Source organism: Aegilops tauschii, chromosome 7 (assembly GCF_002575655.3).
Source record: "Aegilops tauschii subsp. strangulata cultivar AL8/78 chromosome 7, Aet v6.0, whole genome shotgun sequence".
Taxonomy (NCBI): Eukaryota; Viridiplantae; Streptophyta; class Magnoliopsida; order Poales; family Poaceae; genus Aegilops; species Aegilops tauschii.
In genome coordinates, this window is record NC_053041.3 from 388,394,442 (window position 1) to 388,416,318 (window position 21,877).

At 45.8% G+C, this 21,877-nt stretch overlaps 2 non-coding genes and 1 pseudogene across 2 annotated transcripts; all 3 read left to right on the forward strand.

The window, feature by feature from the left end:
- The first annotated feature begins 7,725 nt into the window (after positions 1–7,725).
- Positions 7,726–7,799, forward strand: TRNAM-CAU (transfer RNA methionine (anticodon CAU)). Its single transcript has one exon. It is a non-coding gene; the product is annotated as a tRNA-Met (tRNA).
- A 7,531-nt stretch (positions 7,800–15,330) lies between these two features.
- On the forward strand, positions 15,331–20,207 carry LOC141026605 (NADH-ubiquinone oxidoreductase chain 2-like; annotated as a pseudogene).
- TRNAY-GUA (transfer RNA tyrosine (anticodon GUA)) lies at positions 15,714–15,796 on the forward strand. The gene has a single exon. It is a non-coding gene; the product is annotated as a tRNA-Tyr (tRNA).
- Positions 20,208–21,877: the final 1,670 nt, after the last annotated feature.

A 21,877-nucleotide genomic window follows, 5' to 3' on the forward strand; every position in this document is an offset into this window, starting at 1 on the left:
GAAGTTCTCCTTTCTCCAAGTATGCTCATTAGACCGATAGGTGAGTAGCTAGTATAGTAGTAGCCAATACTCAAAACCGATAGTAGAAGGGTCGGTGGATGGCCCTTGCGAAAGTGGCCACGCCGCATCCCTTCAGTAGCCAATCCTTTTTCTCAACGATGCAGTTCGCTTGGAACATGGCACAAGGTGTGACGTTCCGAGCGGTGGAGGACAACCTGTTTGTTGTTCCAGTTTTCTGCCTTGGCGACTGGCAGAAGCTCATGGAAGAAGGGCCGTGGCTGTTCCGCAACCATGGCGTGTAAAGAAGCCTTACGACGGGATGGCTAACCCGCGATCTGTGGTTCTGAACCAGATTCACGTCTGGTCGCAGATTCATAAGATCCCGGAACTGTTCCACCTGGAAAACCTGGTGCGGGATCTGGCTAATAAGAAGCAACAATAGAGAATCTCGCCTAGCTCGAGGCTGCGCCTCAGTGCCCTCTGTAAGTACTTTCTAGTAAAAAGAACTACCTTTCAAAGCACATACCATTATGGCTAGCTAAAACGAAAGAATGAGAGTACAAGGTATGGGTCTACGCTTCCAGCTTGCTCTAGAAAAACGGAAATTGGATCTCTCTCTGGTGGGAGCCTGGCAGCGGGGAAAACGGCACCTGCAGGGGTCCAGGTCTCCATGATGAACAACCACGACTTTGATCTTAACGAGCTGCCGCCTGAGCATGAGCAGCTCGTTCAGGAGCAGCCACTGTTGAAAATAGCGAGCCTCTAGAGGATGACGCTGATACATCATTTGATTTGTTTCGGGATGCAGAAGAACAGCCTGATGAGTACAATTATGATTATGATGACTATGTTGATGAATCCATGTGGGGAGATGAGGACTGGACAGAACAAGAACATGAGAAAGCGGAAGATTACGTGAGCATCTATGCTCACATCTTGTCCACCCCAGTAAGTGAACCTTTTGTATCCTTTTGCTTATATTTTGCTGTTCGTTCTGTAAATGACCTTGAGTTGTTTTTCACATTCTTTCTACAGGTAATTGCAGATATTGACAAAGATGGTGTACATCAAATGGTGATTGCACTTTGACTCAAAAGCACTATTCGATAAGACGCAGTAGAACTGTGCACCCGTTTTTGTTTGAGTTTGAGGCGACCTATACTAAACTATAATAGCAAGGAGAGACAGCAGCTGATACCAGATCATACTACAGTACAGCTAGTGCGTGCTAAAACCCTCCTTGTGTACTAGGCTTATGAATAAACTAAACTGTTGAGACGTCTCTAGTGTAGGTGACAGGGAAGCCATGCTCGTTAGAAGAGAAAACAGATGGTTTGAGCAAGCATGGGTTCAAGCTCTAGTGGATGGGTTTGATAGCTGAACGCAAGGATAATTCATCTACGTAGCTAGTTGGTTATGGTGGCGGAGAAGCCCCTCTTTAGCTAGATTGGGCTCCTTTACTACTTTATTTAACCCGGGGTTATGCCTAAAACCGGTATCTTATGCGTGTTCGACTAGTTCCATTTCTGATTCTCCTTCTTCGCTGGGGTCTACATACGAAAGAATGGAACACTCGACAGCTTCGATACTCAAATAACCAGCTCATTATGCTTAGGTTGGGTTAGGAAAACGAAGCTTTCCAAGGGACTAGTTCTTTCGCGCATCTATTTCTCCATCCGTTCTCTTCACATAAGAAGCCAGCCGCCTACTCCTACTATTGGGTCGGTTGGTCGGTCAAGTGAACCACGCCCAGCAGGTGGGTATGCCGATAAGATTCCTTTGTTCGACGTACGTCCATATGAAGCGAGCGCTTCAAAACGAGGCTATTATGCTGAAACTAGGGCTCCCTCTGGACGGGTAGAGCGAGAGGGATAGCAAGGACTTGAAAAGGGAAGGAAGGGTCTTAGAACTACTGAAACAGTAGTAGAACTCTTCCAAAATCCAAATAGGAGAGTGAAAAACAAAAAGAAGACCATTGGGTTGGGGAAGACTCCCTCAATCACTCTGCTGGGCGATGCTTCTTACTCTACCTTTCAATTCCTTTGCCTTTCTTCTTCTGATCGATCCAATGGTTCGGACTAGGACGCGTAAACCCCGAAGGGAGATTGACCCTACCTAAGTATTTTCTTAGATAGAAGTGGTTGGTCAAGTGTGAGTCACGCCGGGGTGGGTAGACCCACTTTTAATAGCAACGCCCAGATCAATGGAAAATGGAAGTTTCTAGAATTGCTGCTCTGTTCTGTTCAAGAAGTCTTTCTCCAGGGTTCGGTTCAGAAGGCGGGATGGAAGAGAGAGAATGGGCTCATCGTGCGACAAGGTCGATCGATCACTCAAACTGTTCGGTATCTCTACAATTGAGTGAGCTGTGTTGCGAAGGAAAATGATGAAATTGCTTACTTTTCACAGGCGTGAATTCTATCTTCGATTAGATAGTTTCCATGCTTTTGATAAAAAGATGGGTTGGTATCTGAATGAAAGTCGGTAAGCAATCAATCTAGTGCTGTCCTCGGCAGACCAGGAAATGTAATAAACTTTGGAGCCTCATCATTGGAAAGATTGACAACTTAACGGTCTGAAAAACTATTCAAAGAGTGACTTTTAAGCCCCACTGGTTCGCTTTATTTTCAACGGACATTTCCTCCCTCGTCAGCAGCTTCATTACCTGCTAAGTCTGGAAGGGTAGTAAAATCACTCACAACAATCAATCTTTTCTTATGATACTGATACGATGCAAACGGTGACACCCCCGGATAATGTGTCTGTGCATTTGTGTCTGTCTTCCCTTAGATGTGAGGAATCGAATCTCTATTGAAATCTGGAATCACAAGGTATCCTTTCTTTAAAAACACATGAACGGGCGCCCTGAATGAATAAGAAATCGCTGCTATAACAGAGAGTTGCCCCAGATCATACAATGTGGTTCTCTACTTTCGGCTGGCTGGTAGATCAGCGTATTTATACGAAAGAGTAGACAAAGGTTCTGACAGGGGTAACTACTACCAAGAAGCGAACTCAGAGAGATGAAGAGAGAGAAGTTAGACGCAACCGATCATCGGAGGAAGCAGGCTTACAAGAAACTGATGGGACGATCGGAAGAAGAGAGTGATAACAGGTTTCTAGTTGACAACCTTCCGCATTTCTTATTGGGATAGATTTCATACATTCCTATTTCCTTTACCCTCCCATGAGGAAAAGCTGGTGTGATTAAGGTTATCTAAAGAAAAGCTCATAGTGTTATGCCTTGTAGCTTATTCCACTCTCTATAGTAGTTCCCTTCGATTCAACACAGTGAAGACAGTTTCATCGGGTCGATGGACCCTTGGTTGTTTTTGTGATAAGTCGCTATTATCAAATAAATAGTCATTTCTTGCTCGATTCGAGAGGTGATTTCATTCCACAGTGACAATTCATGTTGAACGCGTCCTCCGGCATTTACGATTCTTCCTACAGAGGGCACTACTGGCAAAGAATAACCTTTCCACCCGGCGAGAAAAAGAGACAGAGGTTTGCACTTGGTCCTCTTGGTTAGGATGTAGAGGGGATCTATCAACAATCCCGTCGTCTTCTTCCAGCTTTTTCCTCTGAATTTGATATACTTCAAAAACGAATCACTCTTTTCAGTATGAATGGCTCCCTCTCCCATTCTTTCCGGCTAGGGCAGCAGCTAGACCCATATCTTTTGATGGAGAGCATCGATCGAGATCCTTCGGTGAAAGCTAGAACCAACTCTGCGAGGAAAGCGGAAGCAAACAGTTATGATGTGGTTGATAGTGTTTTTAGGGATAACCTAAGTCGGCGTTACCCGACATAGTCAACGGGGTACCTTCATTCTTTAACAATTCCGGACATAGGAACAATGAGCTGTCTCCACGGCTTCTCTTCCAAACCAATATCGCAATGGATCTATCTTCAGCTTATTCTCTCAATCAATGAATGCGGGTCATCGTGGAGAATCAGGAGAAGTGTAGACTATAAGTAGCCAATTTGCAATTCATTTCCTTGGCAATGACGAGTGATGGTATCTCGAAGCCATTCATCTTATCTCTGCAGCAGGAGATTCTTCACCGGACAAAAGATAAGGAAAAGACAAAGAAATCCCATGGGTAGTTTTTGGAAAAACCTATTCTGTAGGAGAGAGAGGCCTACCTATGAAAACTAGTATGTATCTTTTTCTTGGTTTAAGCAGTGCAGGAAATTGTCGGTCCTAAAAACAATGTGTCCCCATGATCATTTTACATCACGATATCTTTTTCTTCTGGTTATGCGTTTTCCTCTTCACTTTTATTTTTATTTATTTGAAGGAATCGTCCGGGCAGAAACGGGGAAGAATCTCTTCTGTCGTAGAGGCCTCGTCGAGTGCTTCCGCTACGCCAGGAGATGATGATCCACGAAAAAACAAAGTGGGACGTCAAGACGCCGATGGAAAAGATGGGTTTCGGTCGGAGCCATCCGCAAGCCGCACCCCGCCCAACCCAGAAGTACCCTCCATTTCGTTGTTGAAAAAGCAAATAAAGAATGTTCTGAGATCCTGTCGAAATCGTAAGCTGCCCGAAACCAAATTGGAAGAAATTTACAGGGATCTTAACCTGGAAAATGCGAGCTAGGAAAAACGGGTAAAAAAACCAGGTCCTCGAGGGCATTTCAAGGCGACGCCTTTATTTTTTAAATAACATGAAGGATAAACCCCATATCGACTTAATTGTGAAAGTCCACGATTGGGATCGCGCACGAAATAGAAATTTACTTGTGTAGGTTTCTCATAGCAAATAGAGAAACCGAGGCCCCTACTTACCTACCGGGTAGGTGGGGGGGAAGAAGAGTGGGAACGAGGGCTTCTTTCACTTGTTTGTTTTCCTACAACGGTATCTCCGAACTCAACGGCTCCCACGATTCGGAGCGATAGCGAATTCATACGAGGACTACGAAGCGAATAATTGCATTCCTTCCAGGAGGTCGAGCGCACGCTTTCCTCGGTTTCGAATCAAGGGACAAAGATAGATCCTCGGTAACGGCAAAGGGGATAGCCTTGCTTTTGAACATTCATGTGCATATATTTTCATTAGATGTGCAATCGAAATCAGTAGGAGAGAAACTTTCATCCCTATATTTCCACTGAAATGGAATTAGCGATACCTTTGCTTTTAGTTTGAATTCATGAATCCTGTTTCTAGTGGCGAGTAACTACTACGAAAGGTACGGAAAACGGGAAAGGCAAAGCACAGGAAAGAAGAATATATTCAATAATGTCATCCTTGTTTCGGTACCGGATTCAACTTGTCGAGGCTTCTGCTCGTAACGTCACTCACTGGATCAAATCAAAGGGCTCGGTTTCTGCTCCTCGGCAAAGGCAAAGTCAATTCAATAGGAATCCGAATCCTAAAAGGCAAGACCCAAACCACCGGTCGATCAACAGTTCTTCTTTCACTTCCATCTCTTGATACCTGTTTTCTTGCTTTTCTTACCACTGCTGTAGTGAACCGCATCTCTAAGCACCGGGAGTCGTGAACCGCGCACAAGGTCCTTCTTAAACTAGAAATAAGTGAAATAATTGTTCTGGGTCACCTTGGCTTTTGTGTTCAGTAGTTAGTAGGGGAAGTTGCCCGGCTTGGTATCTCTCTTCCTTGTAGAAAACCAATCACAAGTCCCTCCTTATTTTCACTCCAAAAAGCTGGAAAAAAGAGCAAATCTCGGATAGCCTAACTTGTTTTTTTGCCCTGGAAAAGGCAGCTACTATCCCTGCTGGATTTCCAGAAAACGGAATGTACCTAGGGAACCCTATTGATCAGATCAGAGACTGAACCTAGTGATCTTTCTCCTGCTGGCAAGCATCGATACCTGTCTCCTAATGAATTGATCTTCTCTTGGGCTCTGATTCACACAATCGGAAAGCCCTTGCGATGTGGGTCACCCTTTTCCTCTATACATCTGTTCCGCAAAGGGGGCTTGCTATTCTCTGCAATTGAAGGTTGGGCCTACATATCTCTTATTTGTGTGGATCAACCATCCAACCTTTCTTCTTTCTTTCCATAAAAGCGTAGGTAGAATGCGTATAGTAATGGTAGAGCTGATGTATGGCTAAGCAGGGCTGATGGAGCTCTTGGAAAGAAGTCAGTATCCAGCTTATCCCTAGTCTAGCACTCTGCTGTGAAGTCAGAAACCCATTAACAAGCAAGGTTGTAGTGAACCTCTTCCTTAAGGGATTGTGGAATGCACACATCCCGGAATACAGTTGGGTGATCCATTAAGCTAAGCAAGAGCTATGAACAACCTAGTGACGCGGTGGCAAGCATCGATACGAGGAAGGTGATAGATCAGATACGATTTCCTTCATAGGATACTCTTTTTCCTTCGGATTGTGGAATGATAGGAAGGGCCTAATAGTAGTGATTTAGTGCGATGTGAGGTGCCCCGCGCGTGAGACTTTCTGAGGTTAAGAAAATAATAACAGGGCGGCTTTCTTAGACTCGGCTCTATAGCACTCTTTGAGTAAGTTCGTTAACGAGGTAGCAGTTCTACACGAATGAAAACAGACCTATCTTCTCTTTCTTGGGCGGGGCACCAAATTCATGTATCTTTACCAATTAACCAATTTCTTGACGCTGGGGTGGATCCTAAAGAGATACCACTTCCTCATGAATTTATCTTGAATCGGGACCTTTTGGCTCAACTTTATCCTAGTTTTGCCGAAGGAGCAACCCCTTTTTTCACTTTAAATTGGTCCAAATACGCAGAATTTCTGACTTTTCGCGGAGGACTAGATCCAGTAACCGGTGGTCTCTGGCTGACCGATATTGCGCACCATCATTTAGCTATTGCTATTCTTTTCCTAATCGCAGGTCATATGTATAGGACCAATTGGGGTATTGGCCATGGACTTAAAGATATTTTGGAGGCTCACAAGGGCCCATTTACAGGACAAGGCCATAAGGGTCTTTATGAAATCTTAACAACGTCATGGCATGCTCAATTATCTCTTAACCTAGCTATGCTAGGCTCTACAACCATTGTTGTAGCTCATCATATGTATTCTATGCCTCCCTATCCATACCTAGCTACTGACTATGGTACACAACTTTCCTTGTTCACACACCACATGTGGATTGGCGGATTTCTAATAGTCGGTGCTGCTGCACATGCAGCAATTTTTATGGTAAGAGACTATGATCCAACTACTCGATACAACGATCTATTAGATCGCGTCCTTAGACACCGTGATGCAATCATATCCCACCTTAACTGGGTATGTATATTTCTAGGTTTTCACAGTTTTGGCTTGTACATTCATAATGATACCATGAGTGCTTTAGGCCGTCCACAAGATATGTTTTCGGATACTGCCATACAATTACAACCTATCTTTGCTCAATGGGTACAAAATATCCATGCTACTGCGCCTGGCGTAACAGCTCCTGGTGCAACAACAAGTACTAGCTTCACGTGGGGAGGCGGCGAGTTAGTAGCAGTAGGTGGCAAAGTGGCTTTGTTACCTATTCCATTAGGAACCGCAGATTTTTGAGTCCATCACATTCATGCATTTACCATACATGTGACTGTATTAATACTTTTGAAAGGTGTTTTATTTGCTCGGAGTTCCCGTTTGATACCCGATAAAGCAAATCTAGGTTTTCGCTTTCCTTGCGATGGGCCTGGCCGAGGGGGAACATGTCAAGTATCCGCCTGGCATCGAACTCTATTTTCTGTATGTTAATGAAAGGTTTAGACTAAAGCGGGGTAGAGGAATTGGTCAACTCATCAGGCTCATGACCTGAAGACTGCAGGTTCGAATCCTGTCCCCGCCTAATCACGTCAGATACTTGTACGAGTCCTGATCTCCTGGGATCAGCAGACAGTCTTACTAGCGATGAGTAAACAAAGTCGCTAGGAAAGCTATAGATAGGTATCAAGGCACAACCGAACTGACAAGTAAGTTTTGAAGACTTCCACCTATTAATGTTCTTTTTATATTTTTGCTGCTCGTCTCGCCGTAAGTTATTGACCAGTACCAAATGTGACAACCTTCAATTCAAGTTACAAAACCTGGAATTTGAAACAGAAGTTAGGGTGCTTGATGTACAAGGTTATGATCTTATTTTAGGCATTGACTGGTTGTCAAGTTTTGGTCAAATGACAATTGACTGGAGTAAAGGAATGCTGAAACTCAAGCATAAAGGCAATCAGGATCTTACAAGCAGGGAAACTACCTCGCATTGCGGCCAGCATAGTATCCGGTAAGCCTTCTCGAAAGAAAAGGCCCCTATGAATACTAGTCCACTTGTCATTCTTGGGTCCCTACTTCTCAAGAAAAGTCAACTATCGCTTTCCCTGCTTTCAGGAACTTCCAACTAGTCACTTCAATCGCTTTTGATCTCTTCCATTTCGCTTTGCTTTCCAGTTTCCTTTTACGATCATCATCTCCTTCACTGAAACATGCTTCAAACCACTCACGTTTTGGAAAATCGAATGTACAATCTATCTTCTTATCCCGTAAGGAGCCAATGGAGTTCGAGGTCAGGTGTTACAGACTTCTAGAACAGAGCACTGAATACCAAGTCAAGGTGGATACAGCAGAGAATGCAGATATCTAAAGGCCGAAGCAAGTAGATATAGGTTAGGGTCCACTCGATATATAGCACAAGGTGCAGCAAAGGGAAGAGAATTGCCACTACTTCTTGGGTATTGCGATGGACCTTGTTTCAAGTTCTAAGAAGAAGAATACTAGATTGACTCTAGAAGAGAGAGAAGGATAGATAGTATAGATGATATATGCGGCTTGTATGTATCAATTGACGGGTTTATGTTAGAGGAGAAAAAAGTATCAAGAAGTTCTTCCACTGCTTCCAGTCGGATAAAAAGAAAGGAATAGGGATCCATACCTTTTTCTCATGACCTGAGGGCTTCTTGTTGTTGGTTGCATTCCACTAGCTTGCTTTCCGTCTTGCCTTTGCTACTTGAGAGAATGCCTTTGACCGAGCAGCTCTTCCACTCATTTTATTAGCAATCAAACCTCTTCCCTTCAACTCGTACCGAAGGCTATGTCCCAGTAAGCATTTCCTCTGTTTCCTTGTTTCCCACCTCTGACCTTCCGCTATGACATGACCAGTCCACTAATAAGTCAGGTAATCGTCCAACGCTATGTTAACAAATACGTGAAAGGTTTGATTATTCCATACACTTGAACGCGTTCCTTATCAATAGGTTTCGGAGAGACAAGCAATGATTGCTTGACGATCTTCACTGCATGAGACTAGACTTGACTCAAGCTTCATACGAAAGCATTTACTGAACTAAAGCCGTTGAGCCAAGTCAAGCGAAAGACTTATTCGAAGAAAGCTTTAAGAGAGTTTGTTGTCCCATGCCTTTCTGATGGTGAACCTCCTACTGCTTCTTCCAATTCTGAAACTGGGATTGGCCTGTTGACTTTGCCCTTCCTTTAGACAAAGAGCCCCCAGTTTCGCCAAAAGACCTCTGCGTGTTGTCATTCAACTCCACACAAGCCTGTCGTTGGGCTACTTGCATCTTCGGCAGATACAAAGGAGAAGTGACGGTCGGTGAAATAGCCCTCCAACTCGTAGCTCTTCTTGCTTAACGTGAAAACTCTCCTTTCCGATGAAAATGAGAAAGAAAGATGTCAACTACTAAATGTGCTGCTTTGTGAATTTGATACTAGGTAGTTCTCCCCCCTCGGCAGGCAAGTAGCCTTTGCGACTTACATCTCTGCTACAGGAGGGTATGAACCCTCGGATCTAGGCGAGGTGATGGCGGGGAACTCCAACAGGTTTTGCTTTCCTCCTCACTGATTGATGGAGCCCAAGACTGCTTGACGACTTTCGGTGTGGGGTCAGCTTGAGCCGAGGTCGTCTCGTAACAGGAACAGGAAGAATAGCAAACAAGCACACAAGCAGGAATAGGAATATTGGCTGTCACTATCCTCTGGTTAGCAATCAACTACGGAGCTGGCAACTCACAAGCCAGCAAGTCAACCTCTGTCAGATCTTCGGCCCAGTTTATGGACGAAACTGACTCTACTTCCTCATTCAGGCTGATATGAACTGCAAAAGTTTTCATCTTTAGCGTGGATATCGTAGGTATAAATGAAAGAAACTGGAATCAGGAAGTTGTTTCTTTCTCTCGATACGCAGAGGGGAGAGCATGCCCTGTCTCAGGCAGTATATCAGTCGTTAACGATCTTACCGGGACACATCCAATTGAAACTAGAATCCCAACCTCTTTGGAAGAAGCTCCAAATAGAAAAAAATTCAGAGCGGGGAATCTTCCTACAAACTAAAATGTGTTAAATATATATATACCTACCTCTGCCTAGAAAAACTGGAGTTTCAGGCACCCTTGTGGAGACATTGGATGTTGTCAACCGGCCTTAAAATGCTCATAAACAGCTCTTCCCCCTTTGACTTAGTTTTCGCTCTCCTCTGTTTCTAGTAGAAAAAGCCTGATCCTACTTTGCGAGTCCAACAGGTCTAGTATTCTTTTCTTTTTCGTCTGAGGGAACGTGGTAGCCCTGATCTAGCTAAGACTTGAGATTCCATTCTATTTCATTCTGATCTCGTTATGAGGAAATAGGTGAGGCGAGGCTAAGACAAGATATGGGACTTCCCGCGCTAAGTTGTTCCAATCTCTGTACTTAAGTAACCGAACTCGAAAGTGCTGCTATGAGCTAGATTTGTGCGTACAAGGGTAAAGAAGCGAGCAAGGCTACCTTTCCGCTGGAAATCCTATACCTGAGTGCTATTTGATCAGAGTGAGTTGTAATTGAGCTTGATTTACTTGCTCTTCTATTTGCATTTTTTGTTAAGTATGTGGGTGACTCATCGTCGTGAGATCGGTTGGTCGAAAATTCTTTTCAAGTAGTCTCAGTCGGCGAACTCGGCTCCACAGAAGAAGTCAGTAGTGAATCAAAGAACTCATGCATGTAATCAGTGACTAGGGATCGATCAATCGGATGCAACCGAGCCATACAAAAAGAATTGGAAAAGGGATGACGCAAGAGCAGCGGAAGGTGACTTAGCAACATCAGTCATTTCCTATAGAAAGGAAGGAAAGGATCTCTCTTCTGTCTAGACGAAAGATCTCATTTTTGCTACCGCTCTCCCTCTTATGAGTCTCTGTCAGCCGTTGTTTAGTAGCTTTCAACGCGAGTTCAGTCATTCTCTTATATACTGAAAAGTACGAACTGACTTAAAGCACGAACATGAAGGAAAGGCTGAATTCGAAACATCTTGAATCGGATTCTCTCTTCTCAGAGAGCTTGAGAGTGAAATGAGTGGGCCGGCCAAAGAAGACCACTATGGAAGTGAAAGGGGAGGGCAAGAGTGGTTCGAAGACCATAGCCCGATGTGGGTACATTGGCGTCATCGTCGTATGAAATTCACGCACAAAGGGCGCCGCATCACTCTCAATGGCATTCAAGATAATCCTTCCTGCCGTCCAATCTCTGTCCGTAAGCTGCAAGGATTGCTGAAACGGGGTGCTGTTAGCCAGTGTGTGCAAGTGCGCCAGATTCACCAGGAGCATGATCTGCAAGCAATTACTCTGGATGCTGATCCTGCAGAGCAGACACCTCCAGCTGTTCAAGAACTGCTACAGGAGTTTGATGCTTTGTTCCGGGAGCCAAAGGAATTACCCCCTCGTCGTGCCTGTGACCACCAAATTCCGTTGGTGCCAGGTGCAGTGCCAGTCAATGTCCGGCCATATAGATATGCACCCCACCAGAAAACAGAGATCGAGAAGCAAATCTGTGAGATGATGAACAATGGCATTATTCGTCGCAGCACGAGCCCCTTCGCTTCTCCAGTGCTCTTGGTTCGTAAGAAGGATGGATCCTGGCGCTTTTGAAATATCCTATGCCAGTCGCGGGTTGTCCCAAGCTCAACGTAGGTTCGCAAGAGAAAAAGAGGGGGGTACCTTGTCTGTCGGTCGAAGAAGGCAACAAACAAGTGGAAGCAACCGATGCTTTGGTCATTCTACTCCTTGATGCCAGTCTGTGCTTGCTGTCATGCTGGCAAAAGCGGGGGTTTCGGCCGGCTTTACCTACTATTGGATTTGAACCAATGACTCTCGCCGTATGAAAGCGATACTCTAACCGCTGAGTCAAGTAGGTCAAGCTGAGTCAAGTCAGAGAAAATCGAAAAAAAGAGAAAGCCAACCAAAGCGCAACCAGAGTTCTCCGCGGGGTGGAGCGCTAAGAAAGAGAAAGCGTTATCGCTATACGAAATGAAGCAGCGGCTAGCACACTAAGATAAACCACTTGGTTTAAAAAACTGCTTAGTGGCGTGTGATTTCAACACTATTCCAGAGGTATATGACAAAAATGGTGGGAGAGACCTCTATGTTCCTCAGCTTAAATCATTCTATGATTGTTTACAATTCTGTCATCTATTTTACATGAGGGCTAGAGGGTGGTCTTGGAGCAAGAAAAGTGTTGAGTCCAGGCGCATTATGGTACGACTGAGACTGAGTTGGGCAGGAGCAAGCGGTTGGATTGGCCTGACTCTTCAAGACCAAAGATACTCGGCTTCCTCTTCATCAAGTCACGAAATTCGACCCTTAGTTAGCAGCACCAAAACTAGAGCAGGCCCAAGACAAGCAAGAACAGTCAGTCAGCACCGATCAGGCAGGAAGCAGACAGTAAGCTAAGAATACTGGAAGAAGGTGGTCGCTCAGCCAAAGCCCTAGTTCAACCAGAACAGTAGGGAAAGCGGTAGAGGCCGCTCCGTAGCTTTGGTCGTCGCACTCTAATCCGCTTTAGAAGAAGCAGCTATTCTATTGCTTGGCTATAAAGCCTATAAGTAAGAACTCTGGGGAAGGAATCCGATCTGCAGATGAAGCAGAAGCAGGCAAAAGGCGAGCGCACAGCGAGGAATTTTCCATACTAGATCGACTCAACATTACCGAATCTACTCTGAGACTCTCTTCTCTTCATGGTTGGCTGTAAAAAAAGAGTCTCTTTAGTCCCCAACTCTATGGATTTTACTTTTTGGCTCAACACCCTGCTCTCGACGTTTGCTCGGGACGGGAGGCTATGAAATAGTTGAAAGCAGATGCAACATTAAAGAAAGTCAATCCAGTAGCCTTAAGTCGTACCGAACACTATGTCCTAATAGTAAGGGATTTCTTTCAACCCGGTGGTAAGCCGGTGGTACCCGGAGAAAACGTTGCCCGAAGGAAGGGACTAAACCCATCTGTTCAAGTAGTAGCCAAGTAGTACCGAAGGAGTATCTCCGAGTTAAGGAGTACCGAAGGGAAGGAAGAAAAACCAAGTGAAAGAAAGAGATCGCAATGGTCTAAGATATAGTCAGTGAACAATAACTCAGATCTGATGTCGGATCGAAACAAAAATGCAAAAAGACAACACAAACGTAAAAGATCGAACTCTAATTTAGTTACTGAGTGAGATGTTTTGCTACCTACAAAAGGTTGGTTCTTCCCCTACAACCCCTACCCCTCCAAGGCAGTACTCTTCATCGGCAAATCCGAATGTCTCGATCCGAGTTGAGACCCACCTACAGAAATTGATCCATCAACGGCTTTTTCTATAGTGGCAGGAAGTCTCCAACTCTTTGATATGCGCTAGCTAGGTAATCCCTTTACTTAATCTGATATGGGATCTCTTGCTACCAGAAAGGAACTGAACTGGCTTGCCCGGAAAGAATGGATTGCGAACCTTGGAGAGCTAATGGTACTGGACTGATAGCGCACTGATTGAACCGACCCCGGACGTACCACTGGGGAACCTGTGGCTGGAGAGAATCTCTCGCGATGGAGAAATGTCAAATGGGAAGCTCTATGGAGGCACACATCGTGTCGTTCATCATCGAAATGGGACTGACTCGCTCGGGAACAGGCACAGGATTGAGGAACTTTCTGGCGTAACACACCCGTAATGGGGCAATCTGACTAGCTGGTCAAAACCCTTTCCGCAGTGTTTAAGTGGTGCTGGAAGGAATCAAGAGGGGAGGAGGAAAGCTGTACCAGGTGGAAGGAGAAGCCGAAGGTACTGAGCCCAAACATCTGAAGCCATACGGATACTCACATCTGCAAAAGGCTGAGACTGAGAATTGAGGAATTGCTGAAGAATTCACTGATACAATCCTCTACTAGCCCCTTTGCTTCACCTGTGCTGTTAGTGAAGAAGAAGGATGGGACATGGAGGATGTGCATTGAAACCAGGCAGCTGAATGCCAGTACAGTAAAGAAGAAATACCCAATTCCGGCACATAGATGCCCTATTGGATGAGTGGTGCTAAATATTACAGCAAGATTGACTTAAGATCTGGCTATCATCAGATCAGGATGAGAGAGGAAGACAAGCCCAAAACTTCATTCAGAACCCTGTAACTATGAATTCAATGTGATGCGGGCTTACAAATGCTCCTGCAACGTTTCAAGCACTCATGAATGATGTGTTCAAGCCCAGAAGATTTGTGTTGGTTTGATGATATACTTCTTGACAGTAAAACACTGAAGGAGCATCAACAGCACTTGCAGCTAACACTTTTTCTGCGGAATCAGCTACATGCTAAGATGAGCAAGTGTGAGTTTTGACTTTCAAAGGCGGAATATTAGGGGTAAAATGGAAAATAAGGTGGCAGATGCATTTAATAGGAGAAAGGCCGGAACATCTGTCCAGCTGGTCCAAGGTGTGCAAACCGCTTTGTGAAGGCCGACTGAGAATGAGGGACCTAGTAGTGTATTTCGAAGCCTTCTAGGCAAAGCTGCTTTGGCGTGCACTGAAAGGGCGTCTTCCTTTCCTATATTATACCAGAGGTGAGTGCATAATCTGGTGTAGAACGGAGGGGATATCCTAAGTTGATGTGCACAAGTGCTTCCTCTGATTGAAGTCGATTGCCTCAACCAATTTCTTAGTACATCAACACAAGAAGTGGCCAATTGGGGATGGTACTACCTCAGTGAAACTATGGGAAGATGGGTAGGTGGGGCCTCTCAACCAAGACATCGCGAATCTACATAGGTCTAGTCCAGGGGACAAATCAATAGGAAATGCTATTTGCTTCTTAAGAAGAAGAACTTTTTTGAAATGAAAGAGTTTCCACGGGCGTCGGATATCATTTCTTCAAATAAGGAAGAAGTGTTATCGAAGGATTTCCTTCCATTCTTCCTAGTATGGAAGAAGTAAAGAAAAAGTACTGCGTCTCGATCTATACGAAAGGGCACTGGTTTTTTCTTTTGGTTTCATTGATAGCAGAAGAGTACGCTAGCTAGCGGAGCCTGAAAACGCTTGCTTGCGCCCCACCCCTACGGAAACTATTGCCTATGCTTGCTGCTCGCTCAGTGTTAGTAGAAGGGAAGAAAAGATGGTCACTCCTTTTAGGAACATGGCGAGCCTTACTTACGACTGTTGCACTTCACTCGCTGCTCGTTCATTCACTTGCTCATGAACTCGCTGCTTCGCCAGAAGCGACTAGTCGCCTCCTTTCCTCCGCCGAAAGATGCTTAGCCAGAAGCGACGAAGGAGGGGAGCTGGGGAAGGCCGACGATGGCAATGAGGGGGAAGCTGTCGTAGAAGCTTTGCCCCTTGCTTTACATAAATTGTTATGAACTTACTAAATGACCTTATTTATTCTCCCGGAACGCTAGCAAATCTAATAGTTCCATCTGCTCTTCTTAACTTAAGAACGAAGGCCGCCATCCTTCTTATTCAGGAACCCTTTGTTTGAGGAGGGCGTATCCCCGGGAAGGGGAGAGTGGCCGAGCGGTCAAAAGCGACAGACTGTAAATCTGTTGAAGGTTTTCTACGTAGGTTCGAATCCTGCCTCTCCCACTTGTTGTAGACTTAAGAGAAGAGAAAGTAGGCGGAAGCCTAGGAGGGCCAACCGAGCGAAGCTCTTTTTTTTTGCCGTGCCGTGAAGTGCAATTTTCTCGTATGCGTTTTAGAGAGGTTGTCGAAAAAAGACGATCTATAGAGATTCCCCATCTATATCCAATCGAGAATAGAAGCGAGTCGCTTCCGGCGTCGGCTTGTAGTCTCTGCAGTCGGCACACGCACGCGCCCGCCATCATGCCTCCTTGGTTTGGGACGAAGCCAAGCGAGACATACGATAGACGAAGGAAGCGCCCACCCAGCAGGAGGGCTAAAACCTGTAGTTTTGAAGTTGCAAACTCCAGCTTCGAAGCTGGAGTGCTTTAGCCCTTTTTTAAGCAAGAATCACCGTCTTGAGCGCCTTGCGCGCTCAAGAACAAGCAAGGGATGAGCGCTTTGTTGCTAAAGCGGATACGTTTTCTTGCTGGGGAAGGCTAGTTTGATCGAGGATTGGAGAGGAGGGAGAGGTGGAATAAAAAGCTCGGGATGGATTTTGGAGTCTTTGTGCGAGCCGTATGCGGTGAGAGTCGCACGTACGGTAAGGAGGGGGGTTCGCGTCTATACGTGTAGTGTGGTGGTTGGGCCTACCCACCCTATTTGTTCCATGATCTATGGGTCTACTGGAGCTACCCACTTCGATCAATTAGCCAAGATTTTGACCGGATATGAAATCACTGGTGCTCGATCTAGTGGTATTTTTATGGGGATTCTTTTTATCGCTGTAGGATTCCTATTCAAGATTACTGCAGTTCCTTTTCGGGCGGCTGTAGGACGGACGGCCCCCTATAGGTAGTAGGGTAGGGTGGGTGGTACCGCTCAGATAGCGGCCAATCCTCCTAACTGCGCGCGGGCCGGGCTTAGAGTGCGTGAAACTCATCACTACCTCGTAAGGGCGTTGAGACCATAGCATGTTACACAAAAGCGCCGCTTTCTCAGGAGTGTTGTCACACAGCTGCCCGACTAGAAGAGCTACTCGCTCTGTAGTGTTGTCACACAAGATAAGCACGCCGCCCGCCTGCTGGCCGGGCGAATCGAAGTTATCTTCCGGTCAACTGTCCACCCAGTCAAGTGCAAAAAACACAGTGGAATCACGCAACGCACGCTGCTGGTGTGCTTCCTGCCCACGAGGAAAGAAGAGCGACAAGGTTCAGATTTGACTGTTTGCAGCATGGGAGCTGATTACCCAAAAAATCCCTGGGAAAAAAGAAAAGATATCTCGGTAACGAAAACCATAGGAGGCTGTATTGGCGAGATCCAAGGGTTCACAGCAGCCCAAAAGAAAAACCGCCTGGAAGTCCGAGGACCTTTAGTACCGTACCGAACCAGCAGCCTTCGCGCCAAGCGACGACCGCCCTTGTCCCTTTCCTTTTTCCATTCAGCCTACTTCTTAGCTTTGTTCCGTCAGTCTAAGGCAAAGCTTAAGTGGTTTGCCTACCTTACCCACTTGATGAAAGGGAACGAACTTCGTTTCCTTGGCGGCTTTATGGATGGATTCAGTCAGAAAAAACTCCTTCCTTTTGAAAAAAGTGACGCTTTGCGTCTTCGCTTCCGAGGGTTAGGGTATAGGCCGTTTCGAGCAAGCTTTCGCTTTTTCTCCCGGCTTTCTACAACTTTCGCTTTAGCTTCCAAAGGCGACCCAATGACCTTTCCGGAATTGGAAGTATTCGTCGCCCTACCCTAAGAAAGAAGTCACTATAAAACTGCTTGCCCTCCAGAAGTACCAAAGGTGCGCGGAGCCCGGTGAAAATGAATATGTTTGCTACTGAAAGAAGCCTGCCTATTGACTAATATTCGTCTTTAGAATGAAAGTAGCTATGAAGCCGAATCTACTGTCGATTCAAAAGGGGGCATAGTCATATGGGTGGGGTGTTTGTGGGGAGCTGCCTTGGATATGAGGAATTCCTCCAATCTAAAAAAAAAAGAACAAAGAAAAAGTCCGTGACGAAGATCTTTCTTTTCTATCAATAGATAGGAATGAGTGTTCGTTATAGGGGATAGGATCCATCTGCTCTCTCTCTCTCTATTTTCTTTGATGCAATTTAGAGAGAAAGAGCAGTGCGAATTAGAAAAAAAGAGAATCGGGAGATGATTCCAAAATAGATACATAGACATCTAAAGTAAAGGGATGTATATATTATTCCTATATATATCATCTATCTATGAAAAAAGTAAACAGAGTTCGTTTTTGGGTTCCCCGAAGCCCCGAATGGATTGGATCGTTTCTGCTTCTGCCAACGAAATGAAGGCCTCGCCCCTTCCGAATGCTTCTCTGATCCTGAAGTTCTCGCGAAGAGAATAAGATGCAGCTCCCCCTCCCTCTGTCTTTTTCCGCTTTGCTAATCTTCCCCTCTAACGCGGGCCGGGCTTAGGCGGGCGCGGGAGGAAGAAAGAAAGTCGAAGAGCGTCTTCTCCTTTGTCCTTTTTTCAGTGCAACACAGGAAAGCACCCTCTTTTTGTAATCCCTGCAGCTTCCCAGAGGCTTGCTTTTTTTTTATTGAACGCATGGCGTAGCTAGGACCCCTCCAATCATGTTTGAGCCTATGTTCACCCGGGGCCAAAAAAGGAGAATTCCGGAATGCCTGCCGACGTTCAGATAAGGTGCATATCCCTTACCACTAAAGGAAAGGCTCGACGAAGGGGGGGGATATTAGCTGGGTAAGGAAAACGCTTTCGGAGATTGAGATGTCGATTTGTTTTTCATCGAAAAGGAAGAAGGCCGAGGGGATAGCAGCCTTCCTTCGGGCTTTGCCTGCCGACGTTCTAATAAAGAATTCCGGCTCGGCCCGGGAAAGCGCTGGCAACAACATAAAGAAAGGGGTCCATGTAGCTGCTGCGCCCGCCCACTGAGCAGCAGGTTCGGCATCTACTACAAAAGAGAGAATCCACTTCAGATAACCACGTCTCTGCTAGGCAGCGTGTGGAATGGCCGAGAGCGGACCAAATGGATATATAATCCAAGCCGAGAGTGGAGTTACGTGAATAGCCGTCTGATGGAAAACAACTTTCACGTTCGGTTCAGAGAGCACTTTTTTCGTTGAGAATAAGTCCTTCCCTTTTGTGTGAATTCCCCAGCGGCGAATTAACAACTTGTGGGGCCCTATCTATTCAATCTCTCGAGCCCCAAGAAAACCCCCCTCTCCCTCGGACTCAATCTCTCTTTTGACTCTATATATGTGGGCACCTGATATCTATGAGGGTTCACCCACCCCGGTGACAGCAGTCCTTTCTATTGCGCCTAAAATCTCTATTTCTGCAAATATGTCACGTGTTTCTATTGTTGCTTCCTATGGGGGTACATTACAACAAATCTTCTTTTTCTGCAGCATTGCTTCTATGATCTTAGGAGCACTGGCCGCCATGGCCCAAACGAAAGTCAAAAGACCTCTAGCTCATAGTTCGATTGGACATGTAGGTTATATTCATACTGGTTTCTCATGTGGAACCATAGAAGGAATTCAATCACTACTAATTGGTATATTTATTTATGCATCAATGACGATAGATGCATTCGCCATAGTTCCAGCATTACGGCAAACCCGTGTCAAATATATAGCGGATTTGGGCGCTCTAGCCAAAACGAATCCTATTTCGGCTATGACCTTCTCCATTACAATGTTCTCATACGCAGGAATACCCCCGTTAGCCGGCTTTTGTAGCAAATTCTATTTGTTCTTCGCCGCTTTGGGTTGTGGGGCTTACTTCCTAGCCCCAGTGGGAGTAGTGACTAGCGTTATAGGTCGTTGGGCGGCCGGAAGGTTGCCACGAGTAAGGTTGGGAGACCGAAGGCAGTTTTCCGTGCACCGGACACGGAGCTTACCGAATCAGTTGCAACACAGATGGGAATGCATGCTACGAAAGACAGGGTCGAGTCTGATACATCAACCGTCGACTCCATATCCTTGTACGAGTCCACAATCACTACACGAGATGAACCTGGGTTTGGTGAATGGAAGTTGGCCTTAGGTGTAATAGGACTCCCAGTTACTGCGAGCGATCGTATACTGAGGTGCTCCCCGTCGGTTGTTGGAACGACGCGAGCCGGGCCGGGCCTCGATTCCTTTCAAAAAGATGAAGGGACAGAGGTGACTAATTCCCCATCTCATTTGGGGCGGAAAACGAATCGACATCTCAATGTGATACAGCCCTTTCCATTTTCGTTGGGAAAGAACGGCGAAGTCCATCCGAACCCTCCAATGAAGAAATAAGAGGAGAGCAAAGCGCCAATGGCGCGCGAAGCGCATGCGGAAGGGGCACGGAGAAATAAAGAAGTGTGGGGGAGAAGCAGCCGAGCTCATTCCCTTCGCTTCCTGGGCCCAAAGCAGTGCTTTGTTTCCTGGCCAAATCAAGGATTTGGGGCTGATTGCAAAAGATATCTGAATAGAAAGATAGATCCATCCATCTATCCAGATATCTAAAAAAGAATCCATTTCGATTTCATGAAACCTTTGATTCAAAGAACTGCGCTTAGCCCCCCCCCCCCCCCCCCCGCTCATGAAACGGCTCTGCTGCAATGGATGGCAGAGGGTCCGTAGTACCCGAAGCACTGGAGTGATCCAGTAGCCGGGAAGGGGCCTAGAAGTGCCTACTACTACACCACACTACACTTGGCTCTACACATTTACAGAGCTTACCCCTGTCCAGTGTCTGGCAGAACGTTGGGGGCTTCAATCGTCGACTCGTTATCCCCATCTCAGCCCAGGCTAACGGAGCCTGACTTATTCAGGGGAGAGAGTGGAGCCTATCGAAACACTCTTGAGAGTAAGATCCTTGGCTCCTCTTCATTCTCTACAGGGGTCTCTGCCCACATGGAAGCGGGGCAGAGATGGATAAGATCAAACACGGGAATAAGAAGCATTTGAAATGCCTTTTTGATCATTTTGATAGAGGGGGATGGATAAAGTGGGCAAAACAGACTCACATTTTGCAATCGAAAAGATGGGTTCCTTTTTCGTCTCGACAAAGAAAGAATCATCTTGAAAACGCTCCTAACCCCTTCGTAGGGCCGTGTATAGTAAGTGATCCGAACCTGCCCGGAGCGAGCCCCCTTAGAGGCAAGTGAAGTTGGTGAGCCGTATGATGGGCAACTATCTCCTGCGGTTCGGAGAGGACTCAGCTGTTAGTTAGTACCCCCTTGGTTTCGGGGTGGACCCTTTCACTCTATTTTATTATATACGCTTAGCGAAAAGAATGTTTTTTGATAGACCTAGGACATGGATTCTATATGAACCAATGGATCGTGACAAGTCGTTACTACTAGCAATGACTTCCTCTTTCATTACTTCATCCTTTCCATATCCCTCTCCCTTGTTCGATCTTACTCATCAAATGGCACTCAGTTCATATCTGTAAGTTCGTTCGATCATTGACAAGGTTCAAAGAAAGGGTGGGCCATTCACCATGAAGGCTAAAAGCGAGATAGGCTTTACTGGACATTTTCGCTTACAAAGGCGAAGACAATTCCGCGTTTTTTCAGCCGATTCTCCGAAATTTAAGACAATTATCCTCACTCAAACTTCAAAAAGTCCTTTTTTCTGATGTAAATTCTGTCTGTCTCCTTTGTCCTTCCTAACGCTAGTCTAGTCTCCGATTAAAGGATTGATACGGGTGTGCTTCCTTGCAGAGGGTTGTTTTAGACACCTACCCACCAGAAACTTCGCTTTGCCACCCAGGTATAACCAAAGCCTTCCACAAAGGAATATTTACTACTGGGTCCATCACGTGTCCAGATACCGGTGCATCCCTTGCCGTTTCCCCATCGGCTGAAGTTGGATCAAAGTCCCCGGACGCGAATGCTCATTATAGAAAGAACTAGGCCTACTTAGGTAAACAGGCACCCCATCACTACCGTAGTAGTTGAAATCTCTAACTTAGGTGCGTTTGCCCATTACTTCTACCCATCTACGCGATTCTGAGATCCAGCCATTGGAACTGAGAGATCCCCGCTGTTTGACCTACTCAAGTAGGCTTTCTATTGAATATCCACCCGTGGTAATTGCTTGACTGGTAGAAGCACCAAGCTTTGGTACTATAGTCGTACTCGAG